At 38.5% G+C, this 19,793-nt stretch overlaps 1 protein-coding gene across 1 annotated transcript in view; it reads left to right on the top strand.

Annotated features, from left to right (window-relative positions):
* The window catches only part of TPK1 (thiamin pyrophosphokinase 1), a 190,160-nt gene that overhangs the window by 3,860 nt on the left and 166,507 nt on the right, over positions 1–19,793 (top strand). The gene's annotated exons all lie outside the window — the stretch shown is intronic.

The raw sequence follows: 19,793 nt of genomic DNA, 5'->3' as shown, positions 1-19,793 counted from the left end.
CTCTCCTTCAGAAAAAAAGACAAGAGTTAGAGAGGAAGACTGTAGTCCAAAAGTAAAAATTAAAGTAAAAATTTCTTCCTTTGTCGCCTGTGAAAAGTTTATCTAAAGTTCTACAACTGCTAAGACTGGAGTCTGGGAAGCACTGCTGTTGTAGACCATGTTTTATGAAATTCTGTTTGTCCTTTTCTAGTAGTTGCTCACAGAGTCATGGAAAGAAAACTTAGGCAGGTGTCTTTTTGAATTCAAGACCGATTTGCAGCAAACAGTTCTCTTTGATAATGGTGATGCTCTCCAAAGAACAGCATTTGAGAGCTTTTGCTTTACCTTCTCTGGTAACTCATTCTTCTGTTCTGCACATATTTATGTTTGTATTAAATAAATATAATTCAGGGGAAAATAGATGATTATACTTTGACTTAATAGTCCTTTCAGTCTTACATACTTGGCCCTTGGAGTATTCTTTTCCTCTTTCTTCTTCTCATCTTAATTGCTTTGGTTGGGTATATTTTACCTTCAAAGCAGTTCTTTTGAAACAAAAAAAGGAGTGCATAATTTGGATTTTTGTCTTTAAAGAAATCATTCTGCTGGAAAGAATATCCATTTACTTCTCTGAAGTATTTTTTCTTTAAATTCCCTGTCCATTGTTATTAAAGAGCTGTCTGCTCAGACTGTACTGACATATTAATAATTTTTAATGCTGTCTTAATATTTTAAAACTATACTTTATTCAAAGCCTTGATATCTGTGTTGTATCAAAACCTAAAAAACAATAGTCCTTTAATTTTAAGGATTTTATAATATACAACAGACATAAATAAAGAATTTGATTGATATTTTGGGCTTGATTCTCAGTGACACTAAATTTTATGAAGAATCCTTTAGAATGGGAAATAGTGATAATAATTTGGGAAAATAATAGCTTGCAGTATGGTGCTCTTGTTCTGGAGATAAGTGCTATGTACTGGTGCTCTTCCTTTGGAGATAAGTTCATGTCACAGAATCATGGAATAGGTAAAGTGAGCAGGGACCCCAGTGGATTGAAGAAGCCCTTCTTGCCTTTGACAGCCTTGGCCAGCTTTAATTCCAGATGGGTCTTGACCTTCTTCATCTCATTTATACTCACTGTGACAACCTCCCTGTATTCATTCCAAGTGTCCTGACACTGGTTCTATTTCCTGCCTCTAATTTTCCATATTCCCTGTCAACACTCAAGTAATGACAGGAGTTCCTTGATCATCCACAGGCCTCTTTCCCCTTGGCCTGATTGCTTTCTCACTGGGATTCAACATTCTTGGGACTGGAGGAAGTGATCCTTGAATATCAACCAGCTCTCTTGGACTTCAGTTTCCTGCAGGCCTCATTCCCATGGGATTCTTCCAAGAAGATCCCTGAAGAAGCTAAAGTTAGCTCTTCTGAAGTTCATGGGTATAATCTTATTGCCCTGCTTCCTCCTTCCCCATACCGAACTCCACAGTCTCATGGTCACTACAGCCAAGGCTGTGCCCATCATTCACACCTCCAACAAGGTCTTCTCTGTTTATTAGTATGAGATCAAGCAGCACACCATTCCTTGTGGGATCATCCACTCCTTGTGTCAGGAAGTAGTCATTAAGGCTTTCCAGGAACCTCCTTGGATGGTTTGTGCTTCACTGTGTTGTTTCTCCAGTAGGTGTCAGAGTAGTTAAAATCTCCCGCAAGAACCAGCACCTCTGACTTTGAGGCTGCTTTGAGCTGCCTGTGGAAGGCCTTATCAACCTCCTCCCCTCCTGCCTGGGCAACCTGTAGCAAACACCCACAACAGCATCACCCTTACCAGTCTGTCATTTTATGCAAGCTCATAAGCCCTCAACTCATCATCCTCACCAAGATAGAGCTCAATCCATTCCAAGTGTTACCTCACTCATAGAGGACAACTCCACTACCACACCTTCCCAGTCTATCTCTCCTAAATAGTGTATAGCCCTTCATGACAACATTCCAGCCATGGGACTTATCCATCTCCATAATCACAGTGGGATCTGTGACTGCACACCGATCCTTCCTCTTGTTTGTTCCCCATACTGTGTGTGTTGGCATACAGGCACTTTATAGAGGTATTTGATTGTGTCCATATCCCAGAGGGATGATGCATAGTCTTTCTACTGCTTGTGTCTTTGGATGCTTGTGTTTAATTGATATATTCCCTCTTAAGCCTCCTTTTGCTGCTCCCATGGTTGCTGTAGTTCTTCTTCAGTGCTGAACAATCCTTTAACTTGTTTTTCATTATGTTGGCCTCTGCCAGTGGATGAAAAGCACGAAAGGGTGATTCAAGAGCCCCCCACCTCCATCTGTTTCCTATTTCTCCGCTTATATCTTGACTTGCTTTTGTGCTAGACCCATCAAGCAAAGGAAGTTCACACCTTCCTCTCTATAGCATTGCACATAGCAATGAGACTTTATGTCATGGGTTTAACATATGCAAGATGTTATCTGTCTTCCTCTGGTTTTGTGGTGTCATTTTTATGATGTTTGGTTGGTTTTCTCATTTTCTCAAAAATTCTGAGTTGCAATTATTTTTGTTTAAAAACAAACCTGTCCAAGAAAACCTTAATTTTTGTAAGTGCTAACAAGGAGAAACCATGCCATGATATGTTAAAACAAATTGCCTTCTAGAGCATGAGGGCTAAGAGGAACAACCAAAAGGGGAGGATAACTTTCCCTTAAAGAGGCTTGTCCTTGGGAGCTGTCAGTGCTGGGGACATGGGAAAGGCAGGAGTGGAAAAGGACTGAATGCTGGTGCTTTTCTCTCTCTGACTCTACAGTCCAGAAAGGTTATTTTCCTTAGACTGTTAACACCAGTTCCCATTTAGAAATAAGGATTACTGCTAAACCATTCTTGATTGCTAAACATTTGTTACTAATCAGAGTTACAGGTGAGTTGCTGATCTTTATAGGTTCTTTGCCGTGCCTTATTCTGTCTGCCTTGCCTATCCAATTTTGAATTTTCTTGAGTCATTAATGCTTTCCACTTCAGCATTAAGCTGTTGTTTATCTGTATCACACTGCAGAACTTGTTTCTCAACACCTTGTGATTACATCTCAGGACATTGATTAACCTGGGTGTCACTGGCTTTGGCGTATACAAAGGTGAAAATGCATTGAAAACTATCATCACATTGGAAGTTTTAAAACTTTCTATTAGTTTTGGAAGTCATTAGTCATTAGTTCTTGTGTCTTGGATGCTGTTTCCCAGAGAGATGTCAAATGCAATGTGTACTCAGGTTTTGCAGTGTTAAGAGCATCAGGTCAAAGAGGGAAGTGGTGAGCTTTACAAGAGGAAGGATAAACCAATCATGAAAAATACTGTGTTTCTGGAGTTCTGGTTAGTATTTCAGACTGACTGTGTGACACTAACCAATCATTAAAAATATTGTGTTTCTAGAGTTCTGGTTAGTATTACAGACTGTGTGACACTAGTTGGTTGCCTGCAGTCACAGAGAACACCACTTTCACTACCCTTTCAGTTTCTCCCTGTAAACTATATGAAATATAAGAGTAGCAGTAAAACTGGAAAATTGTAGCATTTTCTACATATTAAACATAAATGAGGTGAACTCAGGTAATGCATGAAAACACAGCTGCTACTATACAATTCTTCTCTGAACTGGCTGTAAATGCAGTCAGCTTCAAGAAGCTGTACGGGAGTTTTTAAAAATTAGGAACAAATTTTGTAGACATTTCCAGTTGATGTAGCTGCTAAATTTCAAATATAGACCTCAAAAACATCTTTTTACAATCAACTTATATCTTTGAAATCCCTGTCACAATGCAATTCCACTTCATCTTAGCTCACCTAACTTCATCCATCCCCAGGCAGAGCCCTGTGCACTCCACTTCTCTCTTAAAGAGAGGGCAAGTCTTCTTCCCCACCTTCCTATCCTGTTCTTCCTAAAAAGCCTGCATCTCCTCATTGCAACACCCAGTCATGTTTGTGTGATCCCAACAAGATTGTAGCTCTGCAACTGCTCACAGATCTCTTTGTTGTTCTCCCAAGCTGCATGCATTTTCCAGGAGTTTATTTTGCATCAAAGTTTTAAAGCTAAACAAGTTAAACCTTTGAATAGGAAAACTAAGCTAATATAACTTCCATGAGGAAAGGTAGTCATCATCATATATTTGCCTGTGTTAAAAGTGGAAAGATGAATCATAGTGTCTGGATATTTTGACAGCTTCATGTGTGCATTTTAGGAGTTAGTGAGGGTTAGTAGTGTCTTGGCTACTTCAATTGGCTATTTATAGGTTACACTGAATTTGACTAATCTAAGAACCAGTGCCTCCATTGACAAGACAACCAAAAGAGAAACCTCTGGACAACAGCTAGCAAAACCCATCTGCAAAATGAGATCTATTTTTCCTGAATAGTCTTCTACTCATGGAAAAGTGGGTCCATAATAAGATTATTAGACTGAGAAATTCATACATACTTTGCTGTGTTCCATATTGGATTAGAAATAGAATACTTATGAAGGTAATTAGCCATTGACATAGCTTAATGTACAGTTGAGAAGAATTCTTTGCTTGAACTCTTCAGATTAAACTGAGTATTGTTTTTAAGACATCTTATATTCAGGCAAAATTTAGGGCACTGATGCAGAAAACACTGAATGAGATTATCTGAGTATAGAGTTCTACATGAAGAGTCCAATGATTCTTTCTTGTCTTTAAAACCTATTCATTGGATGATTTGGGGAGGATGTGAGACAGTTATACTCATGAAGTTTTTGCGTTATTCATGCTGATATGAGAATATGTTTTAGTACTGTTTAAAAAAGAAAAATATAACCTCTGAAACTGTGTGGTCAAAGCCAGCCCCTTTGCTGCTAGTGGTGAAGAGTTCTTTGATTTGAGAGATTACAATCCAAAAGCCAAGAAAGTTGGAAGCTTAGGCAGTGCTTTATTTGTCAAATGGCTTAAAGGAGATCTTTTACATCAGACATCTTTGCCTGACATAAAAACTATAGCAGTGTTTAAAGATCAAAATTAGAATCTTGTGTTTATCCTAATAAATTCTGTTGGAGTGTTCAGGAAAAAAAAACTCCCTATCCACAGTTTCCTCCTTTAGGAAATACCTGACTTGGGATCCATTTTTAAATTTTAAGAAAACAGCCAGGCACCAACAAATTTAAAGAAACCAAAGAAATCTATCTCTTAGTGTTTGGAAGGATTAATACATTTGAAGTTACATAATGTGTTTGCTTCAGGTAATACAGATGAGAAAGTCTCAAGATACCTCAGGATCATGTAATTTTTTTGCTTTTTTCATTTATATCTTCAATTTAATTACTTTCACTCGATTGCATTTTCAAATACATTTATATTCCAGTAGCTGTGCACTTTTAAGTCAAGGTTTGTTTCAGAAACAGTGAAGAGTTGGGGTAGCAAGGCATGAATATCATGAAATATGCATAGTTTCAGTCCTCAATTTAAACCAAAATTATCTTCCTGTATTGGAAGGGTTTCCTGAAAGTATTAGGCCAATAACATCACTAGGCATATCAGACTTTTTTGGTCTCTGAATCAAACGCTTACAGAAATTATGAGACTTGAAAATCACTGGTCTATTTTTATTTTTTTTTTTACTGCTAGATTCATCTTCATATTAACCAGCTGTATAAGCCAGACCCAGGAGTATGTATTCTTCTGGAGTAAAGGAGTTATTTCTATTCACTTAATCATCTTATGCTATAAAGGAAAAATCTGGGAGCTACACAACCATTGGTTGGGATTCACTTGAGTATTTTAGGAGGGGCAGAAGTACTCTTTTGCATATCACAAGTGGAGATACATTTTGAGATAGACACCAGCAACTGGGTTTACTTGGAGGTGCTCTTAAGTGAACTTACTGCATAAACCATAACAGAAAATGGGCACTTTTTTTTATCATTCCCTCAAACTGAAAATCAAATGGCAGATAATAATAAAACATATGGTCTCATAAATATTAGCAGTATCTAGGTGAGGTTAAATTACTCTTCATGTTGTATTTCTATTGCTTTTGCTAGTCAAGATGGTAATTGTAGAATCATAGTAATATTTATGACTAAAAATGATGGGAGGTGACAGCACTGCCTGTTGTGACCCATGAAATTTAGATCTCTAATAGAAAGAAGGCTTGCTAGCATCATGCCCTTGCAGAAGCTGTGAAATGGCTGGCTTTTCATCCCTGAGGTACATGTGTGTACATAGATGTATGAATGCCTTCTTTCTTTTATGTCAGGAGACAGTGGAAGCAGGTAACTACCGTACTACAGGAATATGCTTTCTTTACAGGAGAAGGTAGAAAAGAAAAAGCAGTGCTCAGTAGAACATCTGGATATGATTCACAAGAGGCAGATGTAGATGCACCAGATTTTGTGTACAGCAAGAGTGAGGGTATTGTCTACAGGTTAAAGTGGTGAACTGGAAACCAAGACTTTTATTTTGTTCCTTTATTAATTTGCTCAAAGTCATGCATGGAGTTAAAATATCATCTCACATTCTCAGTTAGTCACCTTTAAAATGCAGGAAAATAGTTCTTAATAGTAAATGAAATGCTCTCCACATTTACATGATCTCATCAGAGTTTCTGATATTTCCTTGTTAAAAGATGAGCCTATCAAAGGGCCAGGTATCATTCCTCATGAGATCAGTATTTAATAATGAGTAGTAAGTCCTGGGTGGAAGCAGACTGATCTCCATGAGTGCCCCGGGGATCTTCATGCTTTGGCATAAATCCACTGAGTTTTTTTCATCTTTTGCATGCCTCAAGATATTCAAAGATGGCATTAGGACCCTGTTTCAGTCACTCCACAAACACTAAGCATAAATCTCTGCTTTTATGAATAATTCTAGTCTTGCTTAGGAGTAGATAAGAAGGACCAAGACATAGGTCTGGGGAGATGGAGTGATGAGCAAATACAAAAGAGGTGAGCAGTTCAACTTTAGAAACAAGGTCTCCTGGCTGCAAGTGAAGTGTTTTGCCTATAAAACTGCTCTGTCCCAGTAAGAGCACCATAAACCAAGTTTAAGTTTCAACCAGGAAATCAAAGGGACATGTTTTGTCCAGAACAGTAGTTCTAGAGAAAAAAAAAAAAAAGGCAGGGGAAAAAAAGGGGCTAAGAAAAGGAGAATAAAGGGACACTTTCAATTAATCCCAGGTCTTTCAATCAGAGGGTCTGTACTGCTTCATTGTATTCTTCAAACAGCTGCATCTCTGCCCCTAGTGTACTGTAAGTAGAGGAATGTCATTGCCATCTGGGTGATTTCTGGCTTTATGACATGGTAAAAATCATTTATGGCTACCCCAATGCTAGAGGTTAGGACTTTGCAGTGATAAAATATCCGTGCATTGAGTCACATCTGGAGCAAGCAGCTTTGAAAAGACTTCTGAGCTGGCTAAAGAGTACTCATCACTTTATAGTGGTTTGGTTTGTTGTGCCTAAGGAGTAATTCTCAGGATTCAGGAGAAGCTGGCTTTGTGTGTAGTGTTAGGGTGAAATATATGCCTTTGCTTCCTTTGTATCTCTGACTATCAACAGAAATTAAAGATTAAGCCAGCAATGCTTGTTATATGGAACAATCTTTCTACAGATATTGGGGCAGTCTGGGGACTGGGAGTTTTCCTGTTCTTGAAACAAAGTTAAACTAGAAAGTTCTTACAAGCCTCAAACCAAGCTGGGTCTTTGCTGCAATAGTACTTGTCATTTAAAATTTAAAGTACAAATTTTATATTGAACATTTCAAGAATGATCTTAGATTTGAAAGAAGCTCTGTTAAGACCTGAGAAGAATGCCAAGAGCAGTATTCATTTAGGGAGCACAGAAATCCATGTGCTATCAATGCCTTAAAATGAATGTGTGTTAACAAATGACCTTGAAGTTGACTAATCTGCTCTGTTGCACTTCAGACATTTAGGGAGGAATTACTTGTGATATAAGACCCATTCTCTTTTTTGTTTTTTGGTTTTCTTTTTTTTTTTCATAGCCTGGAAAATGTTGGGGAAGAGCAGGTATAGTCCCTTGCAGTTGACTTCAAATTACAGTATATTGTCTAATGGGACTGAACACAAAAAATACCCGTAGATAAATTATTGAGATTAGTTTTTACCATCTCTAAAATGTTCTTTTAGTAAACTTATTAGTGATTGTTGGAGCATAAACATATTCTGGGCATTTATTGCTTGGTTTTCTTTCCTATTCTCTTTCTTCAGTAGACTCCACTTTCTTTCTATAAACATGTGAATGCCAGAAGTTCTGACTTTTAATAATTTGCATTCAAATGGACACTTTTATTTTCAGAACAGATGATTCTATTCTTCAAATCTGTTTAAATTTAGTGTTAGTGAAGCCAGAAGCTTGCGAAGGGGAGGACTTTATGTATTGTAGAATATGATGAGAAGTAAAACTTGAGGATATAAATACATTCATCTTTATTTTTCTTAGTTGTTCTGGTAAGATTTGTTTTTAAATCTAATTGTATTCCAAGAATGGTTTCATTTTACAAATGGACTCTTTTCGTCTTTTCATTTAAAGTTGTTTTGTGCTACAGTTGTTTTCACAGAAAATGCTGTCAAGAACAAGGAACTGTGTTCTAAAACTATGATCAAGGCTGCTTTTTACTGTTGATAACTGAGAATATTTAATAAATTTACTTTTTAGGGTCAAGAGATGAATACCCTGTGCCTCTTCTGACAAGGATAAACTATAGAGCAAAACCTGCAGAACCAGTTGCAAAGCCATCCTCATGAAGGGTTAAGCATCAATTAATTGCTGGTTGATTGAAAGTTGGATGAGATTAGGTTGCCAGTCAACCCAGCAAATTCTGTCATTTAAGACAGGAGGGTTAATCCTTATTAAAAAGCTGGAGCTCTGGGCTGTCACAGAATAAGTTTTGTTCTGCTGCCAGGAATAACTTGCTCAAGCATGTGGATAATGTGTGCAGTGGTACCTCCAAAGCTGCTCTTGGATACCACCTATATTCCGAGAAACTCAAATCTCCTTCAACTAATAGTTCATACAAAAAACATACTCTTGGGTGTGCACACTCTTCTCCAACCACCATACTGCTGGCCTTATTTAGATAACAGCCTGAGCTCCATTCTTGCAAAATGGTGGAGGAAAAAAATCTCATAATGCTTTGAGTTATTTGTGTTAAATAAAAAAGTAGATAAATTGCTGTCTCTTGCGTATAGACTTTAAAAATAAGTTTTAGTTGGTATACCTGAAAATGTAGAGAATGTCAGTTATAGAGAAATGTACAGAATTCTGATTTTTGAGCAAGAGAAGAAAGACCTATTTTTGATAACAGATAAAGTGAAAATACATCAGGCAATAATGTTAAAAGATAGTCAAAAGCCTGTTGGAAATTGTGTAAGCTGTACAGAAATGTCTTGCATACTGATCCCAAATAAATGAAGAGAATAATATTGTCTGATCATGCAGCAGGTAGATTAGATCCAAGATTACAGTGTCTTAAAAATAATGAAAATTAATCAAGGTCCAGTGGGGTTGTGTTTTGATGCTTTTCTGCCTGTGTGGGATGTTCCACATGAGCAAGTCTAGAGGCTATTTGCAAATGGGTTTTGGTGTCTCTGCAGAAGCCTGGACCAGTATCAGCACATCCTTCAGCCCTGACTCATTAACTCAGCTATGAAATAGGGAGTGTTTCAACTCAAATATGCACTAAGGCACTAAGATGGTTTCTGATACCAGCGTGAGCATCTTCTGTGTGCTATGGGCATTGCCTTTACTTGCAAATATTTTCCGTTCTTCTTATCTTTTTGTAAGCACTTGTGTACACATCAGCACCTCAGGAAAGATTAGCACTGCAAGGATGTGAATAGAAGAGTGAACTTTAGAGAGATGAGAGAAGAGAGCAGTAGATAAAGGGCTGGACGACAACTCTAGCACACCACCAAAATGCCTATATGTTGCAACAGTCTGAACATGGAAACATTCAGCATAAAAATACATCTGTCCTGCACTAGTTCTTCTTGGCTCAAATAGGGGCATGTGTATGTACTGTACAAAGAAATTATGGAAGTGAGCTAAGGAAAAGACACATCCAGCTTCTATTTGCTTTGGAGTGATGTCCTTGTTTGTTCCTCTGAGTACCAAGGAATATTAAACTGACTACAAAATAAAAAGGGTCAGACAAATAATACTTGAGAAAAATACAGCTGAACGTGGTTGAAAGTTATGTTTCATTCTAGAGGGAGAAGAAACAAACAAAGACTGACCAGTGACTATCTCGGTGGGCACACTGCATGAAGATCCTGTAGAAATTCTGTTGTGGCTTTTTTCAGGATTTTGAAACTAACTGGTGAATGAGGGGAACTGCAATTCCATGCAAGTTTGTCAGTCTTGTTATCTTTTTACTGTTACTTAGGTATTTTTCTTTATTGTCACAGCACAGAAGTAGATGGGGCCTGTGCTTGTTGAATAGGGATGCAGGTCACCTTTAGTACAAATTCAGGATGTTCTATTGACTTAATTGGTAACATATTAAGCATTAGATGCCTAAACAATTATACCCTCTCCATGTATTGCCCTGAATTCTTGCATTATAACTAATGTTTTACATAATGCATCACTTCTCCATGGGGATTGCAAGCAGGGAAATCACCACAGCTGGATCTAATGTTTTCAGCAACCTGGTATTGCTCCAACAGCCTGTGAAATGGATGGAACAGCAGTGAGACTCCTACTGTTGCTTTTGTCAGTAACCACATCTTCCAGAGACTGGGATATAATTCATTTTTATCCCTTTTGCTTTAAAAAAAAATGCCAAACCAAACAAAAAAACTTTTTACTATGTAAATATTGTTTGAGCATCTGTTACTCTGATTCCAGCATTGGCAATACTTGGAAATTTTTTACTGCTTACTGTATGTAAAGCAACTTTGAGGTGCCCACAGAGTGATCAAAATATTTAGATTATTTGAAATAGTAGCAGTAAGATCAGGAATGAAATTAATCCTGTAGCAATAAATTATTCTTGGTCTAAGAATAATTCTTGGTTTATTCTTGGTCTAACTCTTGACAGTTATCCCACCTACACAGAGTGCTTAACTCTTAAACTGCCTAGCTTTTCCTGGTGGTTAAGAAACTCCAGCTGGAATAAGTTTCTTTCTTTTGAAGTAAAGCTGAGTGGGGAGTTGAAGATACTCACATTGCTAGTGACTAATGGGGATGTGTAGATAAGATGTTTTGTATCACAGAGTACGCATGTGTGCGCAGTTTGCTCTTCATTTTCTCCAGTGCTTTGATCTCTGTGTAAAATGTATCTGGCAAATTAAAAAAAAAAAAAAGAATAGAAGCAATAAAAAAAAAGATAGCTCTTCCCCTTCATTTATTTGTTTTAAGTGTTTTGCACAAATTAGAGTGACTAAGTGAAAGGAAATGTAGGGGTTTGCAGCTTTAGACTGGATTAACCTATTGGTGTGGAGAGACCTAATAGAATACCAGAGAAGAAGATTGATAAGGATCAGCAGGTTAGAAAAGGTGTATTTTTATGGTGCTTGATGTATGAAGCAATGACAGAGGGAGTAGCAATGGTAGTGGATAAAAGTTTATGCCTTTGGACTTCCCCTTTTTCCTTCAACATAAAAAAGAGACTGGTATGTGGGTGTAGCTCAAAATCTATTCTATGAGACCAGTAGGATTTTTAGGTCAGCTTTTGTTCTTTTGGGTTCTTTTTTTTTTAAGCTTTTGAGTGGGTAGTAGAGTGATTGATTGATTGATTGATTGATTGATTGATTGATTGATTGATTGATTGTTTCTGCAGTTGGTGTGTGTTACAAGTCCAACAACATTCATTGTTCAGTGGTGGGCATGCAGCTGTGGGCCAGAGCAGTGCCTGTGGCTGTCATTTCCTCTGCACAGAAGTGAGGCCACTCTATAAGGGCTTGGAATCCTAGAGTCTTTATGCACCAATGCAACAGAACCCTGAATATCTCTGTTTCTTTGTCAGCAGGGTTTTTGCCTTGGTGTTAGGCGGAGCTAAACAGGTTAAGGACAGAAATAACCGAAAAAAGGCAAAAATTGGAAGGGAGGGAGGAAAACAGGGCACAAGGGAAAAGATGGGAAGGGAGTGAAAATGTTTTTGATACTAAAGTTGAGAAGGAGAAAAGTGTCTGGAAGAAACCTAGCTAATGACTCCAGTGGAACAACTGTTGTTCTGTAACAAGAAAGAAAGAAAGGCTTTACTATTTTCTTCTGCAAGTTCCAGCAGTATCCGTGGGAGGATTGATGTTTTCTAATTTTGTAAGCTGCAGCAGGGGTGTTAAATATTGGTGACAGATCAGATTGGAATCGTGCACATAAAGGTATTTTGAGTAGTGAGAGAAAGACAGGCTGTCCCAAAAAGACACCTGAAAAGACTCAGTAAAGAATTCAATGCCTTTTTCTTTCTTTTTTGCTAAAACATCATCTGTGAGGTTTGACAACAAATGGTTGTAATTAATGAAGTGACAGATGTGGATGTCAATATCTCTTCTTTCTGATGCATTCAATTATAGGAAAAAAAGAAAACTGTGTATAAGGTGATTTTGGGGTGGTTTTGTACAGGAGGGAATTGTATGAGGAGCATCATTGATGTGATTTTTTGTTCTCAGAGGGAATTCTCAGGATGATGAGGAATCCATTTTGAGGAGTTAACATTCCTAGCAAGTGAGTTACTGGACCAGCACCTGCTCTGCAAGCACCAGTCTGCTCTGATTGGCACCAAGGGGCCAACGTTAATCCATTGTTGGAAGCTTTGCAGCAAAGCATTGAAAGGAGTTGTACAAGCTGTGGTTCTGCCTCTCATCTCGTGAAGGGGTTACTGCTCTCCGATTTCCGTTCACAGTCACAGAGTTTCAGCTTGAACAGTACTTTCTGACAAAGACAGGAGCTGCAACTGTGCTACACTGTCATTTGGCTTATAGGGATACTTAAGCTTCTGCTGGCTTAAACAAATAGGAATTAGATGGACAAATCCCTCCTCATTTCATTACTCCCTCTTCTCTGCCCCACAGTGAAAGTAATCGGGAAGAGCATTCATGATCATGTTTACTGTAATGACCCTCTCCTCTGGGGATTCTCTTCTGGCATCTTCTAATGTTAATTTAGTATTGATTTATGATTCTAATTGATATGCTCTAGCTCTTGTTCATTAAGTGACCACATGCAGAGTTCTTGTATTTTGTGTGTTCCCTGTAAAAACCTGTGCACTTCATTAAATCTCAGCATTGAAGTGTTTCCAGGCAGAGCAATATTCCAACAGCACCTAGCAAATGTGCAGGAGGGTCCCAAGGTCACAAACTCCTTCCAGAGGTTAATTAAGTCTGAAAGAAAGATATTCTGTTGTAATTAAATAGTAATGAATGAGAGGCCAGGAATATTTGGTGCATAATGCAGTACCATGAGGCAAAGCCAAAATCATCTGCAAATTTATTGTTTTATTTTGTATTCTATTATAAAATACCCTTGGGTGTCAGTGTAATTTTTATTCTCCAACTTGCCTATGACAGAATGGGGATTAAGTGGTCAGCGCTGTCATGCATATATGTGATCATAATACACCTCAGGGTAGGGGTTACAAGAACTCTAATAGCATTCCCAGTATGCTGAAGAGGGCTTTCATCAGGAGTGTGATGCCTTCCCCATTCTGCAGGATCACATTTTAGTTTAGGGGAAAGTGCTTCCTTTGCCATGTTCACACTGGAAAAGCCATGGCAAGTTTTGCTTTCTTTTAGTAGTGCCAGCAGAAATACAGTCATGTTCGTGACCCTGTTTAAGAGTTCATCAAAATTTCCCTTTTATTTCTTGCGCTTCTGGGATTTAATATTTCAGCCTGTTCAAGTGCATTAGGCTGGATCATTACATAGGACTATTCACAAGTTGTCAATCCAAGTGTACCTTTTCTTTGTTTTCCCCAACCTTCTTTGAAAATTAGCCAATTCCAACATTCACACACTGACTCATTCCACTCTGTTTTCTCTGAAGAGTTAATTATTGTAATCTCTAAACATATTATAGGAATCTAGAGGCCAAAAGCATGAGTTACCATAGGTTGTAGCTTTAATTCCTTACTTCTGTGTTTAAAAAGTAATTTTAATTATTTTATTTTCTCATCTGAAAGCTGCATTTGCAAACTGTTTTTCCCACATTGTAAAAGACAGAAATAGGGAAAACTGCTCCTACACACTCCTCCTCCTTGGAGCTCTTCCATGCACCACCATTAGCCAGGAGCACAACTGAAAAGAAGTGGCCCTTTTATTTCACAGCTTGGCCTCTGGAAAAGCTGCATTGGCTCATGAATGCTGCAGCCTGCCCTTCTTGGGCCTTAGAGCTGATTGTGACCCCATGGCTTGGAACAGAAATATTCTCCACCTCCCTCTCTATCATGGACATACCTATCCAGGTAGGGGAGGTGATGTTTTTTAGAATTAGAGAGCCACATAGCCTGAAACACTCCAGATGGGATCCTTAAAAACTGTTGTGTGAAGTGCACCTGAGGTTCATTGCTACCAAGAGAGAGTGGGTGTGCTGCACTTCCTAGAGTACAAGGAGCTGGATTTGAAGGTGAGAATGGTCCAAAATCTTGGTGCCTCTTTATCAGCATGTAAGTCCAAATTCCAGTTTATTACCAGCTGGCTGGCTGTAGCTGGCTGGTGCAGGCTTGTTTTTCATTGGAACTTAGGAGGAATTTAACAGGATTTAGGCAATGGCTTTGCTTACAATGAAGTAGAGTTTTCTGTTAATCTTCAGGAGGACTTTCCTTTTCTCTTCAAGAACAATTACAAAAGTAATCTCAGTGACAGTTTTTCTGCCAATAAAATATGTATCTCTTACCTCATTATCAGGCAGATAGGTCTAATCCGCCTAACTTTACACATTTTTCAAAAACTTATCAACCTGAGAATTAATGTATTAATACCTGCTGGTATTAAAATGTGTGGAAAGAATTATCTAGTAGTGAATTTTAGACTGAAGGAATGGGCCACACTGTCATTCAGATGAATTACATCTTCTGTTGAATGACATCGCTAATGATGGTTACACTCCATGTCACCTGTGGTAGTCTTCAGGCTAATCCCAGACCATCCCAATATACACCAACTCAAAGTGTCTGATTCATAGCTCATCTGTGTCCAGTCTTTTCCAAAACATTTCCAAGGCTGCATCCATTCAGGGTTCTTTTCTCCCTTCTTTTAGTGCACATGGTACAGATGGCAGCAGGGATATTAGACCTCTGAATGTCTTCCCTAAGGAAAAATTACTATAACTGTATGTAAAGGGAATTGCTTTTAATAAGAGCTCATCATTGCACTTGTATTATTTATAGGCAGATCTGTGTCCTTAAGATCTAGTTCTCATCCTATAAGAAAAGGTAATTAATGTGTTGAAATCTAATAAAAGATTAAGTCAAAGTGATTATGACAATAATAGAACTTAGTAGAATAGCAGTTAAGTGTTATATAATTTTTTAAATCACAATAAAATGTGAAGTTCATATGGGGGTATTGTTACCTTTTTTTTATAATAAGCAGGGCACCAACAGCATCAGTGTTAACATTAAATTGTTTTCAGCTACTCTGCTTGATAAAAAATTACTTGTGCAGAGGCCAAACAGGAATTTTTTCGAATATGTGTTACTTACCATGAATGAGGTATTTTCTGTCTGAGTGCTTTTAGCCCACACAGACAAAGACAGGGAAAGGAGGAGGATTGAGGAGGTACATATACATTTGCAATGTTTCTAATGCTTCAATCCAGTGCACAGTTTTGTTTTTTTTTTCTGTGATTGCCACTTACAATAAGCACAAATCTATACATTGACCTGCATCTCATATCTGTCAGGTAGGTAGTTATCTCAATGCTTTCATTTGTGCTCTGAAGTGGCAGTAAACTAAATGCTGCAGACACACACAGGAAGACTGCCTCAGGTTCTCTTCAAACTTTCCCTCCACAGTACGATTTCCTTGCTTTAGATGAAATATTAATAAGGACAGCCAGCTTAAGTAACAGGCAGTAGGAGCTTGGTAGGGGGATCCTAGCCACAGCCTGGGTATTAAAAGCTTAATAGCAGGAGTAACACAAACCTGCCTTCTCTGCTGAAAATTTGCTGTAGCACCCTAGTCTGACTGGTGAGTGGGGGGAGATGGACAGGCACACTCATTTTTTTTCTTGAACACAGTTAAGACCCTTATATGTTGAGCTGGCAGTGTTCTGGAAACAAGCCCAGCAAGCACTGCCATTATAACTACTACCAGTCTCTGAGCTGTTTTAAAGCTACCTCAGATTTATATATACTTCAGTCAACCAAGTTCTCAATGTAACCTTGGAGACCCTTCACAGTGCCCTTTAGATTTCTCTTGGTCATGCTTGCAGGTTTTTGGGGTTTTTTTTTGGTTTTTTTTTTGTTTGTTTGTTTTTGGGTTTTTTTGTTTGTTTTTTTTTATTTATTATTTTCCTTTTTGTATGTGTGGTTTGCATTTAGTTGGTGGTGATTGTTTGTTTTGGTTTTTTTTTCCTTAGCAAAGATTATGTGGCAAATTGCTCTGTTTTGAATGTATTAAATAAAATAATTTTGCATCCTCTTCTGTCCTACCAATTCTGAATGCAATGATGGATTTGCTTCTGAGCTCGAGTTTTGCATTGGACTCCTTGTGTGTTCTGACTCACCAGCTGTGTTGCCAGCTGTGTTGTGTTTTAGCTGTGCTGGTTTCAGATGGAGCTGATACAGAGCTTCCCTCTCCCTGGAGAGGAGAGATGCTGGCTCTGTGTGCCAGGCGGGGCTGTACATGTGCAGGTTTGAAGGACTGGGACCTAGGGAGGATTTTAGCACATGTGTGCAGATTTCTGGTGCTTGTGAGTGATAGCTATAGTTAAGGCCTCACAGTGGTAGAAATATAATGTGATCTGAAGGAAGGATTACTTGCAGACCTTGAGCTCTTGCAGAATTTTGCTGCCTTGATGTATTTGTGATCCCTGGAATTGTTCAAGACCAGTCTAGGTGGGACTTTGAGCAGCCTGGTGTGGTGGAAGGTGTCCCTTCCCATGGCAGCGGGCTTAGAACTAGATGATCATTAAGGTTCTATCCAATGAAATCATTCTATGATTCTGTGAATTGCTGTTAGCTTTTTCTCTTGAGTTAGGACTGCCAAGTCTGTACCAAATATAAAAACCAGCGCAGACTCCTGTGATTATGGAAGGCATTTTATGTTGAGCTGAGGATCAGTATTTCCTTGGTAATATTAGTATAATAAGCAGAAGGTGACGTTTTAGTAGGTCAAACGAGAGTACCATGTGTCCACAGAAGCCACCTCCCAGGTATGAGAGGTCTGAAAGGATATGGCTTGCTTCATCCTTTTGATATTTATCACCTGTGAGCTAAATTGGTAAATACTAATATAAACCAGATCTTCAGCTTTTGTAAGTTATCTTGGCTTGATTAGCTGCTGATGAGTTATTCCAGCTGAAGATGGGAAAAGATTTTATCTTCTGAATATCTCTGTGACAGCTGGTGCTTTTGAGTGGTGAAGGAAGCTCTGAGAAGCAAGAAGGACTTCAGGTTTTGACATGGTACTTTGGCCGGCTCAAAACTTAGGGCTTTTTCCCTTAAGGAGTATTTCCCACCCTTACACTGGATACATGGCTGTGTAATTACACTGTCTTCTTTTCAGATTAGCCATCCAGGGAGCTGCAGGGAGCTTCCCTCTGGTGTTGGGAGTAGTAATGGCTAACTTCTAAAACAGGCTTTTTTCAGGAGGCATTGGAAGCTGTGCTGACTGCCAGGAGGAGTGTGGTATTTGCTGGGTCCCCAGGATGAAGGACGAATTAAGAATCTGACTCCATGTTCTTAGAAGGCTAATTTATTATTTTATGATACTGTATTATATTAAGGAATGCTATACTAAAACTATACTAAAGAATAGAGAAAGGATACTTACAGAAGGCTTAACAAGAATAATAATTAAAAACTCCTGACTGACTCCTCAGAGTCCTGGCACAGCTGGACAGAGATTGGTCATTAAGTAAAAATAATTCACATGAAACCAATCAAACAACCACTTGTTGGATAAACAATCTCCAACCACATTCCAAAGCAGCAAAAGAGGAGAGAAAAATTAGATAATATCGCTTTTCCTTTTTCTCTGAGGCTTCTCAGCTTCCCAGGTGAAGAAATCCTGGCAAAGGGATTTTTCCAGAAAATATGACAGTGGCAGAGGAGGAACCCGACTGCAGCTAAGCTAATGGAGAATTTTAACAGCTAGAATAGCATTTCCTTGTACTTGGGAGTCTTTAGGAAAGCAGGCAGTTCATATAGTACCCAGGGTGGCACTGCAGCGGGTTTCCTTACGTTACTGTATTTCATTGCAAGTAGGTTTGTTCACTAATGAGCAGTGAAAAGAAATAAAAATTTAGGTCTGTCAACCAAGTCACAGTCAACCAGACATTCTTTTGCATCTATTAAGGTGCAGAGCATAGGTATGAACTTACCTGTTTAGTACAGCAGTTTAAATGTTTTACAGAAGAAAATGTCAAGAGAGCTGATTTTTCCCTAGATGAACACATTTTGTCAGTCCCTCATTCTTTATCCCTTATAAAAAGTTTAGCAAATAAAACCCTGGTAGAAAAACTATTTCAAATGAGTACATCAGGCTGTGATCAGAAGGCAGATTTATTGATACATGAGAGTAGAAGCTTTATTTTGTTTCTTAATTTCATCCATATGTCAAGTAAATATAAAAGGTGGCTTTATTCTTTACTTAGAGCTTCATCAGAGACATTTTAATTGCAGCTGTGCTCATGAAAACAGTCGTTTGAAACACTTTTAATCTCTTGAAATAGAGAACTGCTTGTGTGCACTCATAGCTGTAAACCTGCTGACTTTGCCAACTAAAATATGGCGCTGGTACCTTCACTCTGTAGAGGCTGTGACAGAACCAGAAGAGCAAAACCAGGATTAAAGTGAGAAGGATCTCTGCCAGCTGCAGGAACTTTACAGAGCTGTGATGCTCCAGCCCACTGAAGACAGAAATCCTGGTATACTAAACAGTTTTTCACCAATTCCTTCAGAGCTCTAAGCCTACCCTTCATCTTTTCAATTAGTACAAACCTTAAAAGAATTTCTGTTAAACTTTTCAATACCTTGTTGTCTAAATCACAGGTTCCAGAAAATGAAATACAGTCATCCATTGTACAGGTAAATTGTGGAAAAATGGGAGAATTCTCCCTTGAGTTTATCTGATGAAGGGTAGGGTGCTTTTTGGTAGAGGTTACTCAGCATCAAATAGAGCCCAACTCTCATTTTGTATGCGCATTTATCTTCTGCAGGCTCTCTAATTAATGCTGCAGTACTGTGCTAGGCAAGAGGTGCAGGTACCTTTTGAAATGCTAATGCTCTGCTGGAAAATCCTGGTTGTCTGTCAGCTCTGGAGAAGCTGCAGCAGAGGTCAGCAGCAAAAGGTTTAATAAAACTTCTGCCTCCCAGTGACTTACCCAGTTCCAGTCATACAGAGACAAGAGACTTCAAACAGCTCTTTGCTCTTCTGGGTCTTTTCTCCATTCCTTGCCACGTGGGCTCACATCCCCTAAAAACATGAAGTGATAGGTTTTGTTCCTCTGTGTAGTCCAGGTCTGCAAATTATTATAAACCTTATCAGTCTAAGGGCTTGAAACTTGAAGGAATTATGTTAATATGTTTAAGGTACTCAAGCACATCTTCACCAAAAATAAAAATGGTTTGCTCAGTAGCTGCTCTACGGGCAATCAGAGCCTAGGATAAAG

This window comes from Geospiza fortis, unplaced genomic scaffold (genome assembly GCF_000277835.1).
Source record: "Geospiza fortis unplaced genomic scaffold, GeoFor_1.0 scaffold120, whole genome shotgun sequence".
NCBI lineage: Eukaryota > Metazoa > Chordata > Aves > Passeriformes > Thraupidae > Geospiza > Geospiza fortis.
The sequence above is the reverse complement of the archived record's forward strand: the minus strand, read 5'-3'. Positions and strand labels throughout refer to the sequence as shown.